At 40.4% G+C, this 20,757-nt stretch overlaps 1 long non-coding RNA gene across 1 annotated transcript in view; it reads right to left on the bottom strand.

The window, feature by feature from the left end:
- Nucleotides 1-19,573: 19,573 nt before the first annotated feature.
- The window catches only part of 4930533N22Rik (RIKEN cDNA 4930533N22 gene), a 44,956-nt gene continuing 43,772 nt past the window's right edge, over nucleotides 19,574-20,757 (bottom strand). Inside the window, exon 8 of the long non-coding RNA NR_131122.1 lies at nucleotides 19,574-19,929. This is a non-coding gene — a long non-coding RNA (RIKEN cDNA 4930533N22 gene). The remainder of the gene's footprint in view (nucleotides 19,930-20,757) is intronic.

Genomic DNA, 20,757 nt, shown 5'->3' with positions numbered 1-20,757 from the left:
TGATAGTTTAGTGTGGCTTCTCTGCTTCTCCCTGTTTATTCAAAAATAAGCAAATATTTACTTAGCCATTACATACAAAATAGAGAAGGCTATTTTACTGCTTTGATGGACTGCAACCATCTTCCTGCTAGGATTTCTGGTAATAGTGATTCTACTCTGTTTGCTTATTAGGTGATGTTACTTTGTAAAATTTATTTTATTCTAATCACATTGAATTTAATTTTAAATATTTATGACAAAACTTGTCTTGCATTAGTCTAACAGCCTTATTATTTTTAAGGTAGGGACTAGTACAGTTTAGAGGGAGGATCTTGATAGGAAAACAAAGGATGGCAAAGATTAACTCATTCAATATTCTTTTTAGTTATTTACAATTTGCCACACATTAAATATACTTAGGTGGGCCTTTCTGCATCCCTTTGATACTCACCAGATCCCAACCCTCTCGCTATAAGGGTTTTTCAAGCTATCAGAGCTCACCTAAGACCATAGAAAAACAAAGAGATTTACATTATGATTTATAACAGCAGCAAAATTATAGTTATGAAGTATCAATGAAAATAATTTTATGGTTGGGGTTCACCACAACATGAGGAACTGTATTAAAGGGTTGTAGCGTTTGAGAACTAATACTCTATAAGGTTGTCCTGTAGGTAACTCTGTGGGGAATTTTCTTAATTAGTGTTAGGTATGGGAGGACTCAGCCCATTGGGAACAGTGCCACCACTGGCCCCTGAACTTTCTTTTTTTTTTTATGTTTTTTTTCCATTTTTTATTAGGTATTTAGCTCATTTACATTTCCAATGCTATACCAAAAGTCCCCCATATCCACCCACCCCCACTCCCCTGCCCAGCCCCTGAACTTTCTAAGAAAGCCGACTGAGCAAGCCTCAGAGAACAAGCGAGTAAACAGCTTTCTCCATGGCCTTTACATCAGTTCCTGCCTCCAGGTTCCCATTCTGCTTGATTTCCTGCAAAGACTTCCCTCCGTGTTGAGAAGTTTAAGCCAACCCCTTGCCCCCAAGTTGTTTTTGGCCATGCCATTTTATCTTAAGAATAGAAACAAAAGACATAAAGGATGGGGAGTGGGTGTAAAGGGAGAGGTTGCTCACTGGGAACAAAATCATGGTCAAGTAGAAAGACTAAGTTCTGAAGCTCTGTTACATGCTAGGGTAGGTTGACTCCGATCAGCAATTATGTACTGTAGTTTCAAAAGAGGTAGAAGAGAGGGCTTTGAATATTCTTTCACAAAGACATGATAAATGTTTGACTTGGTATGTTGTTGATGTTGAGTTATGGTATGATCAGATTGCCATAATTTGATCATTATACAATAGATTTGTAGATGAAACATGACATTGTGCCCAGTGAACTAGTTAGCTAGTTGTCAATTAAAAACAAAATGTCAATCTCCTCAAACAGTGTAAGGATCAGTTTACCTCATATTTCCATGGGGCAGCATGAAACTAGGCAAGTCTGAGATGGGGGTGAGGGGTAGGTGTAGATAGGATTAACTACACTTCAGTCAGAGGGGGTAGTTCTAATTCATGAGTATTTTGTGACCAGAAGACCAGACTGGTGAAGCCAGAGGGGTAAGACTGTAGATTCACCTGCAAAAGCACATTCCACATCCCTGTTGCCTTCCCATCTGCTAACATCCTAGGAGCCCAAGCATTCTAGCTGATCTCAGAGTCAAAGGAGGACGGGCTAGTCTCGGGATCAGGTTATAGATGTTCAGTCCTATTGCTGCAGGAGTTAAGACCTGGGACATGATTTACTGTTGTCATCTGTTAGCAATTTCCCTTTTGTTATATGAGGAAGGAAAGGGAGATAGAGCTATCCACCTTGTAATTTTGTTGTGAGGGCTAATTGTAACATTGTAGGTACATCCCTTGACATCTCATATATAATCATTGGCTATTAACTTCCTTTCTTTAAAAAAGCTATCATGGATAATAAGGTTCTTTGATGTTCAAACTCCTAAATGATATTACTAAACTGATAAAATAGAAAAGGTACACTGCAATTTTCAAAGCCTTTCTCTCCAGTACACTAGTGCGTAATGGAATTTCACTCACTGCGCCTACATGTTCCCATTAGGGATTCAATTAGTTCCAGTTTCATAAATACCTTTGCATACTTGCATTCAGGGTGTAAAGCCATTCTGGATTTTGATATTTAAATTTTTCTCACATCAAAACATCGTCTGCCTTCTTTTCCCTTGTTTGTCCCTTGTGGCTGTGAGACAGTTTGCCTCTTCACAGGTTCACAATGAGGTTTTACTGTTTTCATGGAGAGGGTTTGAAGCCTGCTGCCTGAGTATCCAGTACCTGAGCTGGTGTCTTGGTGGTTTCAGAGCGATGCCACCCGCTGAGTGATGACAGGGAGGATTTGGGGCACAGGGGCTCTCAAGCTCCCATAAATCCTCTCTTCTCTGAAAAGTCAAGCAACTGTTGTAGAAAAGCAATAAAGTCCTGTGTGCTATATTAGTGTGACTGCTGCCCCAGGAGAGGGGATACAGCCATCTGCTCTGTCAGTGACAGTCACACATTGCGCCAGGGTCCAACCCTACTGACTGGACTTTGTGGTCTGAAATTGTTTTAGTGCGACATGGAACTAAAACCGTGGCTTAGTGGATCTGATGGAGCCATTTAAGCCCATTTATTAAAATTTAAATCATAGATGAAGAGAGCTTAAGCTGGTTTACGGAAGATTCAAGGGCAGTCTGTGGTGGATGAGTTCCACCACATGGACAGATTTACTTGTTAGGGCAGGCTCTCCAGGGAGCTGTTGCTCTCTTTGGGGGGTCACACAGCAAGTGCCTGAGTGCTGGGCCTAGTTCCATAGCTAGACTGGAGAGGATCCATCATGTCAATTGAAGACTTCAGTTTAGGTAGGGAAGAAAGCCCTTTTCTTTACGGGTATCTAAGAAGAGTTTGGGACTCCTTGGGCCCCTGTGAATTTTACTTCTCTATCACATAATATTCGATTCTCCAGCGACAACTGTATAACAATTTGACTTTATAGAGATATCTGGATTGGAAAAATCTCAGAGAATGATCTATATTCATCCTTTTGGGTGATCATTGTTTTGTTTGGTTTGGATCACCTTAACACAAACTAAAATCATCTGGGAAGGAAGACGGCATCAGATAGGCCTGTGCGCTTGCCTGGGGCGGGGTGTATTTTTTTGATTCCTGATTGTTGTGGGAAGGTCTTGTCTATTGGGAATGATGCCACCCTTGGGAAGGTGGTCTTGGGTTGTATGAACATTAGTCAGGAGAGCAAGTCTGTAACTAACATTCCTCCATGGTCTCTGCCTCAGTTCCTGCTTTGGCTTTCTTTAATGATAGGCTGTGCATAACCTGTAAGTCAATGTCTTAGTCAGGGTTTCTATTCCTGCACAAACATCATGACCAAGAAACAAGTTGGGGAGGAAAGGGTTTATTCGGCTTACACTTCCATACTGCTCTTCATCACCAAAGGAAGTCAGGACTGGAACTCAAGCAGGTCAGAAAGCAGGAGCCGATGCAGAAGCCATGGAGGGATGTTCTTTACTGGCTTGCTTCCCCTGGCTTGCTCAGCCTGCTCTCTTATAGAACCAAGATTACCAGCCCAGAGATGGCACCACCCACAAGGGGCCTTTCCCCCTTGATCACTAATTGAGAAAATGCCTTACAGTTGTATCTCATGGAGGTATTTCCTCAACTGAAGCTCCTTTCTCTGTGATAACTCCAGCTGTGTCAAGTTGACACAAAACTAGCCAGTACAGTCAATAAACCTCTTTTTTCCTCAAGTTGTTTTTGGCCAGTATTTTACCACAACAACAGAAAGCAAATAGGGCAGGGTGTCTTTCTAGGTCCACATGAAATATGTCTTCATGCCTCACTCCATATACCCAGGGAAGGTTTCTAAATGGAAGGTCTTGATACTTGGCTTAGTCATTTTGGAGTTGTCAGTTTCAGCAAATCGTCTGACCTCATAGGCTTGTTTGAGCTTCGAAAGAGTATCAGGTTTCTGTAGTGTAGTAGCTTTCATGTTTATGGCACTTGGGAAAGGACTCTGGGTGGAAATAAATTTCTATTTGGGGCCAGTGAGCTGGCTCAGTTGGTAAAGGCCTTTTCCATCAAACCTGACACCCTAAGTTCAGCCCCAGAGCCCTCATGGTGGAAAGAACTGACTTCTGAAAGTCGTTGTTTGATACACACACACACACACACACACACACTCACACTCACACACACACACAAACACACACACACACACAGAGAGAGAGAGAGAGAGAGAGAGAGAGAGAGAGAGAGAGAGTTTCCCCACTCCATATACATAAACCTAATAAAAAAATCTTTTTTTTTTTTAAGAAAAAGGGAGAATCAAGAAGCCATGTAAAGTGCTTGAAGTAGTTTGTGACAGAAAGCATCGTGTAAATGGGACTCTTATTATAAGACCTCAATGACCATGGACTAAATGAGATGGTATAATGAATGTTGTAGCATATAGAGTTGTACATTGGATTGTAGCTACTGTTACTGAGACCCCTGCTCACCTCCCTTCATAATCCCTGCTGTGGAAAATACCTTAGTGTGTGTGTGTGTGTGTGTCTGTGTGTAGTTCTATAACATCTTCATACCACAGAACTATTTTGCCTCAAACAGCTACTGAAATTTTTTTCTAAAGCTTGGAATTTCAGATGAGACCAATTATTGGTGGTATTCTCAATCCTTCTAAAGTAATGCTAACCAAGAAACTTCCCTCTTCACCCATGGGAGATGTGACCACACTTATTAATGCCCCCCATATATCAGAAAGTGTTACACTGGAAGATGCATTATACCCAATAAAAACATATTCATAGCTATCATTTTTTGACCACCTGAAATTTGGCAGGCATTTTAAAAACAATTTTTCTCTAATTTCTCTAAAGTCTTTTGTAAAATCTGATGATTATCTTTGATTTTAAGAGAAGAAAATTGAAGATCTGTGTTTATAGCTCTGAAGGCTTCCGGTGATCACTTTGCAAGATTACGATGGAGGAATTTGGCATTCTCTGTACCACTTAAGTAGATTAGGGGAGAAGAGGGAAGAAGCAGTAATGAACAGGGACACATTCATGTTACAATTTAGAAAATGCTTCCCAGGGGTTTCTTACTTGATTCTTGGTATGAACAACCTGGGCCAGCCTGTCTCCAAGACTGCTCCTGCCCCTCAGCCCCTCTGGATTCATATGGCTGCTGCGGTCTCCTGACTTTTCTCATGTTCCTATTCCCTCCATATGGTTTCCTTTCTAAGGCTGACTTGCAGCTATCTTCTCTAAGCCTCCTTTCCCAACCCCTCAGGACAGGATCAGCCACTGCTTCCTTTTATACCTGTTTTATTGAGAAATAGAATGATGGAGCAAGAAGGGCCCATCTTTCAGATGGATGTTAACAGTATTTTAGCTTATTCTTATTATTGTAAGTATTTATTCCAATTTATGTGTATAGGTGTGTGCTCCTTCATAAGTTCATATGCATCATGTTACTGCAGGAATCCAAGGAGGCCTATAAAGGGTATGGGACTCCCTGGTATTGGCATTTACAGACAGTTGTGAGATGCTATGTGGGTGCTGGGAGCTGAACCCATTACTCTGCAAGAGCAGTGAACCACACAGCATCTCTCTGGCCTTACTGTCAGGTGGGATAAAGAGAGAAAGTTCACTGTCTTACTTTGAAAGCAATTGATCCCCCACCAACCTTGCCGTGGTGGAGACTGACCACAGGGCCTTGCACCTGTGAATTGAGCACTAAAGCCCTGAGCTCCAGCTCCAGTTCTAAGCGATCTCTTACAGGATGAGCGAATGTGAAAAGGTAGTTTGTAGCCCCTTATATGTATGCTAGTTCACAAATTGCTTCTATTCTCCCTGCTTCAGCGGCTATACCAACAGAGTTACATGGTGAGTATCTTATCCCTGAATTGATTGAAATCAGTAAATATGTCTCTTGGTGTGGTCTTTGTATTAAAAGGAAAACTCCTATAACCAACATCTTAGCTTCTCCTCTGTCTTTTGGTCAAAGGCTGGCTTTGCAAAGACTCTCTTTCTTTTCTTATTTTGTAAGGAACTCTGTATCTTCACACTTTACAGAGGGCAATTAAAAGGAATCAATTACAGTCAGACTTGGGAAAGCAGTGTTGCAACAAAGGGGAAATAAATGAGTCAGGGCACTTACCATCACTGAAGCTGAGAGACTGCTCTTGCCTCAACAGTCTTTCTCAGGCATGAGACTGACAGCCATAAACAACCTAGGAGGGCGTGGTGAGGTGAGGGCTTTGCTTTATCTCCTGCAGGCTGGTGTAGAACTCAGATGTTCAGTCAGGAGAGACGGTGAGGCAGAGTGCACCCACTGAGGCAGGCAGGATGTCTTGTCTTCTCTGCACACTGACGTTCAAAGCAGTATCACCACCAGCCAGCTCAGTATAACTGTGATCTGCATGGCTAGCCTTCCTGATTGGTTTTGGTAAATTTTCTTTGGGGATAAGACAGAAACCATTAAATGTAGACTATGATTCACTGGTTCTAGGAAGGGTCTGTTCAGGAGGCATCCAACAATGCTCTAGGCAATGTAAAAAGTAGCCATTGGACTTTGGGCCCATATAGGGAGCTGCATCACCTTGCTGAGAGCTCCAATGTGGGGAGCCGCCCTCACATTCGCCATTGCAAGATGGCGCTGACATCCTGTGTTCTAAGTGGTAAACAAATAACCTGCGCATGTGCCAAGGGTAGTTCTCCACTCCCTGTGCTCTGCCTTCCCTGTGACGACAACTCGGCCGATGGGCTGCAGCCAATCAGGGAGTGACACGTCCTAGGCGGAGGATAATTCTCCTTAAAAGGGACGGGGTTTCGCCATTCTCTCTCTTGCTCCTGAAGATGTAAGCAATAAAGCTTTTGCTGCAGAAGATTCCGGTTTGTTGCGTCTTTCCTGGCCGGTCGCGAACGTGTGTAAGAGTTGGTGCTGAAATCCGGGATGAGAAAACCCAGGACGGGCTCCCCACACTCCAAGCCAGGCCATGGCACTTCCTCATCCCTATCCACATGTAGAGGCTCTGCTTGCTACATAAAGATAGTAGGAATGGGTCTTAAGACTTCTCAAGAAAATTTAAAAAGCGGTGAGGCAAGAATGGGTGGGTGGGTGGGGTAGCACCCTCACAGAGGCAAAGAGGAAGGGGAATGGCATGGAGGGTTGCAGAGGGGAGACTAGGAAGGGGGACAACATTTGAAATGTAAATAAACAAAATAACCAATAAAAAATTCAAGGAGCATCTTGGGCTTTGTGTATGTGTGTATGTATGTGTATTGATGTGTGTGTGTGTATATATGTGTATTGATGTGTGTGTGTGTGTATGTGTGTGTGTGTGTGTGTGTATGTGTGCGCTGGCCTCTCACTGGCCTGGGACTTGCAAAGTAGGTGAGTCTGGCAGGCTATCAAGCACCAGGAATTCATCTATTTATTTAACTTACAGCACTGGGATTCCAAGTGTGTGTCATTGCAGCACCTGCCTTCTTAATGTAGGTGCTGGGGATTGAACAGAGATTCATGTTTATATGACAACAAGCACTTGTCCTATAAAGACTTTACTAACTGAGCTATGCTCCAGATTTCCCTTCGCTGTCCTTTGGGAGATGGGGTACTAGATATGGAGCAGGTGCTCATTAGGCAAACCCTCTACCACTAAGTTACATGCCCAGCTCTCTTTTGTTGTTTTTAACATTTTTTTGTTCTATATATTTCAGTCATATCATTTCCCCTTCTTTGCTCCTCCTGTTTCCCCGTATCCCTAAATCCTCAACCTCACATTCCTTCCCTCTCTTAAAAAAGAATCAAACACAAGCAGAAGCAAACCCAAATGAAGTCAAACCCAAAACAAACAAACAAACAAAACTAAGCCACAAACCAAACTGAAACAGACATGAAGCTCATTTTGGGTTAGGCAACTATTCCTAAGCACATAGCATGCTGTGGGGTGTGGTTAATATAACCAGTGCCACTCCACTGAAGAAAGCTGTTGTTTTCTTTCCCAGAAGGTATCAATTACAGATAACTTTTGGGTTAGGGGTGGGGCTTAGTGTCCACCTTCCCTTCGACATGCTGGTATTTCGTCTGGTTTGGTCTTGTGCAGGTCTGCACGCTGTCACAGTTTCTCTGAGTTCCAGATATCTTTAATTTCTTTTCATTTTTGAGGGCTTCAGTAAGTTGCCCAGGTTCACCTTGAGTCACTCTGTAACTCAAAAGGCCTTGAACTTTCCATTCTCCCATTTCAGCCTTCAGTGTAGCAGAGATTACAGATCACTGAGCTAGCTCTCCATCCCACTTTCTTTCTCATTGAAGTAGTTGGTTCTATGTTCCCATATACTGGAATAAGTCTTGAATCCGTAGCAATCACTGAAGGCTAATACATTGTTTTCTTATATTTAAGCCAGGATCTCAAAACCAATATGGTTAGTAAGCTTGGCTATGCCTGGATAACTTGTCTCTTCGTTAACTTCTCTTCATGCTAATGATTCAGATTTTGACCTCTGGCAATTTCACATTGATTTTTTTTTCATATTGAGAACTGAACATCTTTTATGAGTACATCTTAAGTAAACAGCATAAAAGTTGTCTGAATTTTTCATTTGTCATTTGTAAACATGAACTTTCATTAGAGGGCTCTGAGTAAGCTGCAGTTTCACCAAGTGAGTGATGACCCTTAGCAGTGAACCACTTAACCTCCCTGGACACATTATTGTTTAGACTCACTTAGGTACAAGAGAAACGATGTACCACTAGTACATTGTATGTCATGGGTTAGTTTATGTTTCTGATGTGTATCACAGAATCCAATCGCACACATATGGCCAGGTCTCAGAACCCTCAAGTCAAGAACTTATCTCTCAGGGCTCCCTCTATTCCTTTTATCTATAATTCGCTCACCATGCTAGCTATTTTCTTCTTACATTAACAGGCAATGATGGACTTTGTGTGCAATCCACGACAGGACTATAAATATACCACGAGATCCCAACCTCTCAGCAAGCATTCCGATGCTGACTTTCTTGGATCAAGGTCCAAGATTTCTATGCCTGCACTGTAGGTGACCTGCAGTAGATAGTGGCCTAACTAACAGGGATTACATCACATCAATCTTGATGGAGGGATCAGATGTGGGAGGAAGGCCTTGGAAGAGATCCATGGGTTCTGAAGATGAAAATAGGCATAAAAGCAAGAAACATGTTCATATATTAAACCATTTCCTGAGCAAACATTGATTTCATTACTTCTGGTGAGTTAAGTGAATTTATTTCTAATTAACTAATTAATCTTATGTATTGGATTGCGCTGTTTTCATGTGTATCTGCGCACCATGTGCCTGCATGATATCCTCAGATCCTCTGGGGCTGGAGATTGCTATGATCTGCATGGAGGTGCTAGGTATAGAACCTTGGTTATCTGGAAGAGCAGGCAATTCTCTTAACCATGGAGCCATCTCTCCAGTCTCAAGTCATTACATTTTGTAGGAAGTATGTTGTAGATATTTAATCTATGAGCTGTTAGTTTCCATTACTAATTGAATCTAGTTACTTAGAGAAATCAATTATTTTCTCAGACAACTATTCCCTGAAAAAAATATCTATTTACATTGATCTTTTCCCTAAGCAACTTGCAGTAGTAGTAAACACTTGCAAGGATGACTACATTTGGACTCTGTCTCTCTTTTGTCTGTGTGCATGAATGTGTGTGTGTGTGTGTGTGTGTGTGTGTGTGTGTGTGTGCGTTTGTATACATATGTGTGCATACCTTTTCAATCCTCAAACTTGTCACATGAGAAATGTGAGTATGCAAATTTGCCCAAAGAGTTTGAAAAATTGTTTAAGGTCAAGAGATTATAAGTGGTGGAGCTTGGATTAATGAAGATATAATGGAGATATATTTAAATTAAACATGTCAAATAATAACAGATTACATAAATGTGGTATAATGCCCTATAAATTGGAGGAGGTTTAAGGATGACATAAACTAATTTCATAAAAATTATAACATTAACACAGAGAGTTGCTACTGTTCCACTACCAGAAAAAATGGTTTTAAAAGTTCCCAATAACTTTTTGGTAGAGGTACTTAAAAATTAGACTACTTAGAGGTAATTATAAAAGGGTAGGGAGAAATAAGAAAATTTGGGCGGTATTCAGATGTGAGAGGGCAAAATTCCTCAGGACTGTGCCAGAGAGTAGATCCAGTAAGGACTGGCTTCTGAGTTTGTTCTTTTGGGAAATTCTACTAACGATTAATTCAGCCTGGACTCAAAACCCTGGGTCTTTCACAGCAGTAACATCCCAGTGGTCCCAAATCTGCAGTAACAGCATCCTCTGAGGGATCCAGCCTGAAGCTAATGTTTGATAATACATAGTGGGAACTGCTGCTGCCTGTCACAAAGTCACTATATGAAACACTGGCAGGAGGTGACTGTGCTGCCTAGAAAGACCTTATACAGTTCATGCAGTGATTTTGTTTTTGGGTGGAGTTCTTTTGTTTTTGTCATGATAAAGTCAGTCTTATTTATATTCTCAGAAAATATTATACATGCACAACACATTTTGTTCATATTTACCTTTTCACTCTTCCCTCTAACTCCTCCCAGATCCACTCCCATGACTGCCTTCCAACTTTATGTCTTTTTTTTCAAGTTCATCTAGTTCAATTAGGATAGCCTGTATATGCATAGGTATGGGGTCATCTACTGCAATACAATCAACCAACCAGGATGCATACTTCTAAAGAATCCTGACCCCTCTGATATAAATAAAGAATTTAAAGACATTCTAGAATTCACTGAAAATGAAAATGAAACATACTGAAACTTTAGGGGCACAATGAAAGCTGTGCTAAGAGGAAAATTCATATCCAAGTGCCTACATAAACCGTTTTGCAGAGGTCTCATACTAGCAAAGTAACAGCACACCTGAAACCTCTAGAACAAAAGAAGTAAGCACACCCAAGATGAATAGACAGAAAGAAATTATCAAACTGAGTGCTGAAATCAATAAAATACAGAGAACAATAAAAAGAGCCAGTGAAACAAAAGAGTTGGCTCTTTGAGAAAATCAACAAGATAGACAAACCTTTATCTAAACTAACTAAAAGGTAGAGAGAGAATATCCAAATTAACAAAATCAGAAAGGAATGGGGATATAACAACAGAGAATCATAAAGATATACTTTAAAAATCTGAACTCCATCAAACTGGAAAATCTAAAAGACATGAGTAACTTTATCAATAGTCACCATTTAACAAAGTTAAATCAAGATCAGGTAAACAATTTAAACAGGCCTATATTGCCTAAGAAAGAGAATGCAAATAGATCTATACTTATCACCCTGAACAAAATGTAAGCCCAAGTGAATCAAAGACCTCAACCTGAAGCCAGATACACTGAAGTTGATAGGAGAGAAAGTGGGATTTAGCCTTGAATGCATTGGAACAAGAACAACTTTCTGAATAGAACACTAAAATCTGCAATGAATAAATGGTATGTTATGAAAAACAAAAGTCTTCTGTAAGGCAAAAGTCACCATTAAAAAAAGACACATAACAAATGGCACTCTACTGAATAGGAAAAGATTTTCACCAACTTTGCATCTGTCAGAAGGCTAACTTTCAAAATGCATGAGAATAGTTAAGATAAATAACACTAGTGACAGCTTATGCTAGTAAGGATGTGGAACAAGGGAAACACTTTTATATTGCTGGTAGGAGTGCAAACTTGTATAGCCACTATGGAATCAATATGGTGGTTCCCCAGAAAATTTGGGAATTGATCTACCTCAAGATTCAGCTAAACTACTCTTGAGTATAGACCCAAAGGATGTCTCATCCTATCACAAAGACCCTTGCTCAACCATATTCATTGTGACTTTATTTATAATATCCAGAAAGTGGAAACAATCAAGATATCCCTCAATTGAAGAAAAGAAATAAAGAAAATGTGGTACATGTACACAAAGGAGTGTTACTCAGATAAACATGGTATATATTTGTTTATAAGTGGATATTAGGTATTAAGTAAACAATAGCCAAAATACAATCCAAGGACCCAGAGAGGATAGATAAAGATGAATGGCCTAAGGGCAACACATGGACTTCACTGGGAGACGGGATTAAAATAGGTTTTATGGGCAGACTATAAGCAACTGGGCATGGAAGCATGGGAATCAGGTATGCAGTGGGGGAGAGGGAGTGGAGGGAGAGATTTCAGAGAGAGATGGCTGGGATTGGTTGGCATTTGGGGGTTGTGTGGAAACCCAGTGAAGTGGAAACTTTCTGGAATGTATGAAGGTGATTCTAATGACTATGAGTAATGGGGGATATGGAGTCTCAACTGACCATCTTTTGTCACTAGGCAAGGCTTCAGGAGTGGGTTACATTCAATGGAGCTGTTGGCCTAGGTGGTCCATGGAAATCCCCAAACAACCCAGGCTGATGCTAAGTCAAAGGATTGCTGTCCACAAACTGACAATGGGCCCCATGGCTGAGGATAACATCCACACAATTCATTGAACTCAGAGAAATCAAGTTGGTGCCTACATGGAGCCTTTATCCCTAATCTCTAGTTAATTTGGGATAGGAAAGTACTCTGTAGTCTACCAAAAGAGAAATGTGGACTCCAACCCAACTACAGATTGTTGGCTGGCTTGGTCTGTGCAGGTCCTGTGCAGACAACCACAGCTGCTGTGTGTTCATGAGCACAGTGATTGTCCCTGCAGTCTGTACAGTGTTCATCTCACAGGTCTCAGAGCCTGTGTTGGAAAGGTCTTCATTTCCCATCATAACTTGGAGTCAGAACTGAATTCAGTTACATATCTGCCAGTAGGTGGCAGATCAATGAGTGATATCTAAGTCATTTAAACATGCATCTCAGGTTTCTGAGGAGTTTGGGGGGACCACTGACTAGGGAAAGGCATATTCTGTAATCAAGAGAATTTGATTTTGGTTCAAGCACCTTTACTTACAAGCAAGTGAATTCATTCTAGTCATAAAATAAGATGATCACAGAAGTCATTTAGTTTAGCTCAACTTACTCATTTTGATGATGGAATAAAAAAAAAAAATGAATGAACATGGTTAAGAACACGTGGCTACAGAATGCCAGTCTCCAGGTTTTCAGAATTCTCTGAAAAATTGCTCTTTCCATTGCTTCTTGTCAGTGCCCACTTTATCTCATTGTTCTCGTTTCCATAATAGATATAATGACATTTATGTTCCTACTTAAAATAGAACTTGCCTAAGATGAAAAGCACATCAATTAAACAGCATTTTTGTAGATTAAAATGTTGCAGATTATTCAATGCTATTATCTTCACCATTGATTTTATCATAACTTCTGTCCTGTATATTAAATATCCTCTGGGTATTGGATTTTAATGCCAGGAGGACCATTCCTTCCACAACCTCATTTTGGATGAGGACACCAAGGTCAAGGGAGACCTGTGTGACTTGCAGAAGGTCACAGGTAATCAAACAAGTCCTCCTGCATCGTGATTCCCTGAGGATTCACATCTCAGGGAGTGGCTCCCTTGAAATGCTTCTCTGAAATGTGGCTGAGGCTGCTGTCTACTTCCCATGTAATTTCCCCTCTGGTATTTGACACCACAAACGGAAGCACAAGGCCAGATGCTTAATAGCTCCTAAATGGAGCTGATGAATGATAAAATGACCTTTCCCCATCTCTTCTGTGGGTCACTGTGTCTCCTCCAAAGTCATTGATTTTTGTTGTGTTATTCCCTTATTTCCACACTGGGAATTACATAAATGATATGGAAACAGCAGACTACTTATGGGAAGCTGGAATATAACAGGTCTAGATTTTTTTTTCAGGAATTGGCAGCTAAATGATGATAATTGGTATACTTCTAGCAGAACAGAAAACTATAAAATATAAAGGGAAAGTTATTCTTGGTCATATTATCCGTTCTTTCTTTAAATGGTAGAATTTATTTCTCTCATATCATATACAATGTTTTATCATTGCAGAAAAAATTTAAAACTATTTCTCATTTCTATCTTTACCGAATGAATATTCCAGGTTCATTTTGTGTATTTTTCTACCTCAACCGTAAAGTCAGCTATGTCTCCAAGGAGCTCTGGTTATTTGGAGTGGAGAACAGGTTTAGAAACCAAGATTTGGCCTTTAAGTTTTGTCTTTGGCCAACAAAGCAAAAAAATAGATTATGTGTTTGTGTATCCATAAGCATGGCTATTATGCCTATATTAGAAATGACACAAGCTTTTCTTAGTGTCTACAGCTTTAAGTCCTTCCCACATAGATCACTGTAGCATTCTTGCTTGAATTTCCCACTCCAATAATGAGAAACTTGGCTGACACCATCTGCTATCCATTTATGTAATTGTTCAGTTCTTGATGATATATGTAGCAATGCTACAACTCTTAACTCAGTCAGTGCATTTTTATTTTATGTTATTTTTTCTGTTCATATTAGTAGTTAACACAACAATGGTGGCATGCATACCTAACACTAAACAGCAAAATTTGATCAACTTAACTTACATCCTGATAAACTTTGGAACACTTGAACTTCAGCTCTCCTCCCATCTTATTCATTACATGGCACTTTAATTCTCTGTGTATGCGTGTGTGTTCATAGGTATACATTACTGCATACTGTTTAGTTTATGTTTAAAGAGAATGTAGTTTTCTTCATTCTCCATTCTTTCTTAAATCCTGGCTTTTAATCTGAGATACCCTTTTCTTCGTTTGAATATATCTTTTAGCCTTTCCTTCAGTGAGAATCTTTTGATCATGAATTTCAACTGAAGCTTGTGTGAAAAGTTTTTATTTTGCCTCTCACTCTTCTTTGCAGATAATCTTCTTAGGTACAGAAACTTTGACTGCTATGAAGTTCCTTTCAGCTCTCTGAAAACAACTGCTTTCTATTTTGGCTTTGCTTGTTGTTACTGAATGAAGTCCATCCCCAGTTTACTTCCACCCATTGAGGGAGATCTATCTCTAGGTCCTTTTATACATGTCTTTTGGTTATTATTATTATTTCAGTATGGCCATGTCACATCTATTTCCACAACATGAATGTGTATATAAATATATGCATGTGGGCACACACTGGCACATACACTCACACACACACACACCCCTCCACACACAGAACTCTTCCTATTTATCCCGATGGATATTCTAAGCCTGTGGGGGTCAATTTCACATATTACGTCTAAGCATCTCAGCCATTACTGCCTTAAACACTGCCTTTGTTTCCTTTCCTGTCTCTTCTTCTTCAGCCATTCAGGTTATACTTCTCTGTGTTTGTGCTACTGTGCTGTGTCTGGGAAATGCCATTTTCTTTTTTAATCTCTTTCTGGATATGTCAAATTTGCTGTCCAGCATAAGCACTGAGTTCTTACATCCGTTTGTTTTGTCTTTTATATCCAGAAATTCTAAGTGCTTCTTTCAAATCTATTATAACAAGCTGTTTTTAGTGTCCTACTAACATTAAAAAATCCCTGCCCCATTTTGTTCAACTGTAGTAATCATGGTTATTTGATTAGTTTATAGTTGAACTGCCTGCTTCCTGCTTCTTCTTATTCTCCATGTCCATCTGGTTACCTGTGATCACAGCTTTGGGAAAATTATTTGACCAGACTCCCCTAGCTCAAGGATGAATGTGCTTTCTGGGTTCCCTACAGAGGGCTTTTCACTCGTATTTCTGGCCCATTTCAAGTGAGTCTTACCTGAGAGGAGGAGGAGGATAATAAGTAGTTTTTAGCGTATCACCCCAACCTTAATGCTCCTGGTCTCAAGGATAACTTGGGATGGAATTTCCCCCTCTACCTCCGCACAGCCAGATGATGGAGTCTAAGCAATTACCATTGGCAAATAGACCCAGGCACACACTCTGCTTACTACAATCGTGATTTATACAGCATACAATAATATTATATATTTTGGCATTTTTGTCTTAACATTATAGTTGTTTCCTTGTCCTATCAAAACTGTTTGTATTTTTATATTTTCAATCACATTAATAATGTGATCAACTTTTAACACAATTATAAACCATCAGTAAATTGTGATTACTCTTTTAGATGCCTCATGACAGAAAAAAAATGAAAATTTCAAAAGGGCACAATTAAAACTTCAACTTGCAAATGGAAAACAGAAAATTGGATTTAGTAATTATAATAGATGAATTACAAAAACAAGGGCATGTCAATCCCACTCAATGTAGCTAAGAAGTTAAATATTAATATTAAGAGGTGCCAATTAGTTGCTAGATTTTGATTTCTGGTTTACCTTCCTCTGGTGAGTGCTAATGTGTGTGTGTGTGTGTGTGTGTGTGTGTGTGTGTGTGTGTGTGTGTGTACCAGATAACAATATCAAGATTCATCTTAACAGACATTCACCTTATTTTCTTAGGGTCTTAGGTCCTTGGGTTTGCCAATTATGCTAGGTTTGCTGGCCACTGAGCCACAGGGACTCCCCTGTCTGCCTTTCCAGTGAGGGGATTACAAGTGTTTGACACTGTGAGTAGCTCTTTAAAATAGGTTTTCTGGGTTGAACTTTGGTCTTCATGCTTGAATGAAAAATATTTCAATAGCTGAGCTTTTTCCTAGCCTTTGGGCTACCTCCCTCTGTTCTAGATGGGCATGCGCTACGGTCTCTTGCAGTTCGAATGCTAACAACCACAGGAGAATGAGGCCTGCTTCAGTGTGAATCAGGTAAGAGTTTTCAGGTCAGTCTGCCTTTGTTCTAGGGGTGTAAATTGCTACCATGATTCTGAAGACCAATTCAACCACACGATGTGCAATTAAGTGTATGGATAGCCTGCAGCCTGCAATTTTCCTTCTGAATAGGGTTTCCAGAGAAACGCTCACATAGGCAGATCAAGATATGTACATGAGTATGTTTGCCGAGGAAAAAACTGGAGGCAGTCCAACTGTTCATTCCTAGAAGAATGGAGAAGTAAAATACGACATGTGCGGATGACAGAATGCCACCCAGTAGCCAGAAGGAGTGAAAAGGAGCTACAAATAGAAATTTCTCAAGTACACAGTGTTAGATTGAATAAACAAAGATGAGATCTGTGGCTTCATCATATCAGTTCTGGTAACAAACCACCCCAAACTTACTGCTTTACAACGCTTGTTTATTACTTGTTTATTATTATTTTGGTCTAGCCTAACCTAAGGGGTAATTCTGCTAGTCTCTCCTGGCCTCACACAGTGTCCCTAAAGTTGACGGACAGTGTGCTATCTGCCTTTGCTGTGTAAAATGGCTTCATCCACAAAAGTAATCATTGACATTAGTTCTTTGTGTCTGGGAGGACTTCATGCCTATAGCGGCGTAGCTTAGGTTTTCTCCTGCAATGCCAGCCAATGTGCCAACACTGAGCAAAAGAAGACATCAATGAACAAGATATTATCAAGCCTTTGCCCAAATCATGTTTGCTAAAGTCCTATAGAATAATTATGTTCCAAGCCTTTGGAGCCTATGATAGCCCAGTAAGGAATGTTGTTCACTGGGTACTGTGACGGCCATATCATCTATACTATTAAAGAAGACTTTTTAAAGTCTTTTTTTTTTTTTAAAGAACTGCATCATTTCTCTGTTCATATACTGTAGCTCTCTGGACATGGTGGAGGTGGAGGCAGGAGGATCAGAAGCTTCAAAGGCTATATAATGAGTTTGAATTCATTCTAGGCTACAGAGCTTCTGACTCAATAAACCTCAAAAAAAAAAAAAAAACCCAAAACAAAACCAAACCCAACCAAACAAACAAACAAAAAAGCCAACCAACCAACCAACCAATCAACCAACCAACCAAGCCAACCAACCAAACAACCAACCAAAAACCTAGCATGGATGAAGAAATGTGTCATGAAGTCCTACCTGGGGCTTAGTTTTTATTGGCAGTTGGTGGCTACTTGGAGAGATGGCATCAATTTTCTTCAGGAATGCGGTTCCTAAGAGGCTTGCCCATGCTCCAGTAGAGGGGCCTGCACTGAGGCACATCCTGGCAGTACCAACTGGACTCAGGGGGCTTAAGAAACAAACACATACAATTGGAAGGGTACAGTGGTGGGTGATATGGCAGGAATTAGAGTGGAGTGAATGGGGCCTGAGTTGACTCAAAATTTACTATATACGTATATCAAATTCTCAAATAGTAAAACATAACACAAATATTGGAGCTTTAACTCCACTAGCTCAGAATATAATAATATTAAAGATAAGGTCTTCAAAAAGGATGATGTTTAATATGAGCATCTTAGAGTTGACTTTTTTTTCTTTTTTTGAGACAGAGTTCCACTATTTAGCTCTAGCATGTCTGAAACACACTTTGTTGATGAGACTAGGCCTTATACTCATAGAGATATGTTTGCTTGTGCCTCCTGAATGTTGGGATTCCATCTTACCTGGCAGAGTAGACTCTTAAATAGTAGGCTTTACTCTAGTGTGATAAGTAGCCTTATAAGGAGTTAGCATTAAAACACAGAGGGTGCCCAGGGTTGTACCCACAGAGGCAAGATCAGGAGGATGCAGGGGGGTGTCCATATGCAAATCAAGGGCAAGGGCTTAGTAGAGATCAACCCTATGAACACTTGGATCTTGGACGTCTATTCTAAAGAACTGTGAGAAAATAAATACAAATTGCTTATTACACCCAGTCCATGATATTATATGATGTTAGTCTCAGAAAATGAATATAATGTTAATTGGATAAAAATCTAAGATGCTCCCTCAGAAGTCACACTAAAAACGGTCTATAGATGTGATTGTAATTGAGCAAACATATGTATAGATGAGAGATGTGTGCTAAACCCCAGAATGAAGGTGCTTAGGGCACAGAAGCAAAAAAGACGCCAGTATAAGAAGGTTCTCATGGGACAGACTGTATATCTCATGCTAAGGAAGGTGATCAATTCTAGCAAATATAGAAATTGTAAGCTAAGGTAAAATAAACGTGATATTCCAAACTGAAGCAGAGTTGGTACTGCATGATGATAGATTCTCATATCATTTAACTGTCCCAGACGATACCATTGCTTATGAGTACAGGAAAGGAAACTGAGTCCACGGCAACACTGATAGACTCCTCATGGGTGCACAGCAAAAAGCTGTTGGGAAGAGGGGGTGAACCCAATCTTTCTGCCTCTCTTACCTGTACCTGGGCAACTTTTTAGATCATTGTTTACTTGGCTCCTTTGCCTCTCCCCTGCTTGGGTCTGCTCTTTGTATCTGCAATCTGATTTCTCTTCTTTCCTGGCTGCCCGTGATATTTCTCCTTTATTCCACTCTTCACACCCAGCTTTGCCTTCTGCTGTTTGCTGGTTCTGATTTATAGCCTGGCTCTTGTGTGTGGTTTCCTGGCAGCTCCAACTTGCTTCGCTCTGTCTTTCAGAAGGCTCCTAAGTTGCATGTACAGGGACTGAGGGGGGTGGGGGAACAGACCGGGAGAGCAAAAGAACACAGACAATAACGGAGGGATGGAAGAACCGAGCTTCAGCCTTGACTTCCTGAGCTTTGGGCATTTTGAAAGACATGTAGATTTATTTAAAAAATAAGGCCAGTGAGAGCTGATGGAAAGTGGGGGAAAGTTCTAGAAGCAGATGTTTATGCTTGACATCAGCAGGTGTGATTTACACCACCAGCATTGATTGGCAAACATGACAGATCCTGTCTTGTTCTCTGGGTGGACTAGTTTGTCAGAACAAGGATTGTAAATTTCTTTCACATAAATAATAGAATGCTGTAAGGTCTGAGCTCAAATCAAAACCCCCCAAAGGTTTTAGTCAGTAGTTGAAGGCAATGATATTCTATTACAGGCACTTGTGTTTTCATTGATTCAGCTTCCAAACAGGAGTGATCACATCACCTTCATTGAAATACTGTGAGAAAAAGAAAATAGTCACACAACAGGAGCTTGGAAAACATTAGTTGAATTAGTCTAAAGAGAAAAGGCTTCAGGAAATGCAGATGATAATGATGTTGTTTACGAATGTTGACTGAATGCTAGATACTGTGTTGTTGTGTGCTGGCTTATGATAGTTTGAGATGGGTGATGTTTCTTTGGCATTGTTTTAAAGATTATTAAGTTCACAGGAGGGTTTTTTTTTTCTGACCTGTCTTGGGCCTGTCAATTTTCAGAGTGCTTTCACCTACCCCCAGCTGCCTGTAAAGTCCTAACCGCTGAATGTGGATAATGCATGCAATAAACATGATTGCATGGGGTATGCAGGTCTGCTTGTTCAATTAGGTGTGAGGTCATCTGGAAAACAGAATTTGTGTATCAATTAATGTGGTATCACAGCTTCGCTGACCTCTCAGGGGCTTGTCTGAGATCTTTGCCATAAATTGTGAGTCATGTTTTATGCAGTGCGGCCACTCTCTTCAATCCTGTGGGGATTAGAGTCTTCCCAGGAGAGGTTCTTAGGGTCTTCAGCTAAACTATCTTAAAGCTCAATTTTCATTCCAAGATCGTATTAGCAGACCTTTGATATGGCATTGATAACCGCCTGTCACTCTGTGATTAGTCTCTCTGTCATCTCCTAATCCTAGCCTGTTCCTTTAAAGAATATGTGAAGTGAAGTTTCTCATTTTATCCCTGTCACCATGCTCAATCAATTTTGCTGTGTCTGGGCCATTAGACAATCCCAATTTGGGGGCTGGTGAGATGGGACAGTGAGCAAAAGAAGGGTATTTGCCATCAAGTGTGA

Source organism: Mus musculus, chromosome 7 (genome assembly GCF_000001635.26).
Source record: "Mus musculus strain C57BL/6J chromosome 7, GRCm38.p6 C57BL/6J".
NCBI classification, from domain to species: domain Eukaryota; kingdom Metazoa; phylum Chordata; class Mammalia; order Rodentia; family Muridae; genus Mus; species Mus musculus.
The sequence above is the reverse complement of the archived record's forward strand: the minus strand, read 5'-3'. Positions and strand labels throughout refer to the sequence as shown.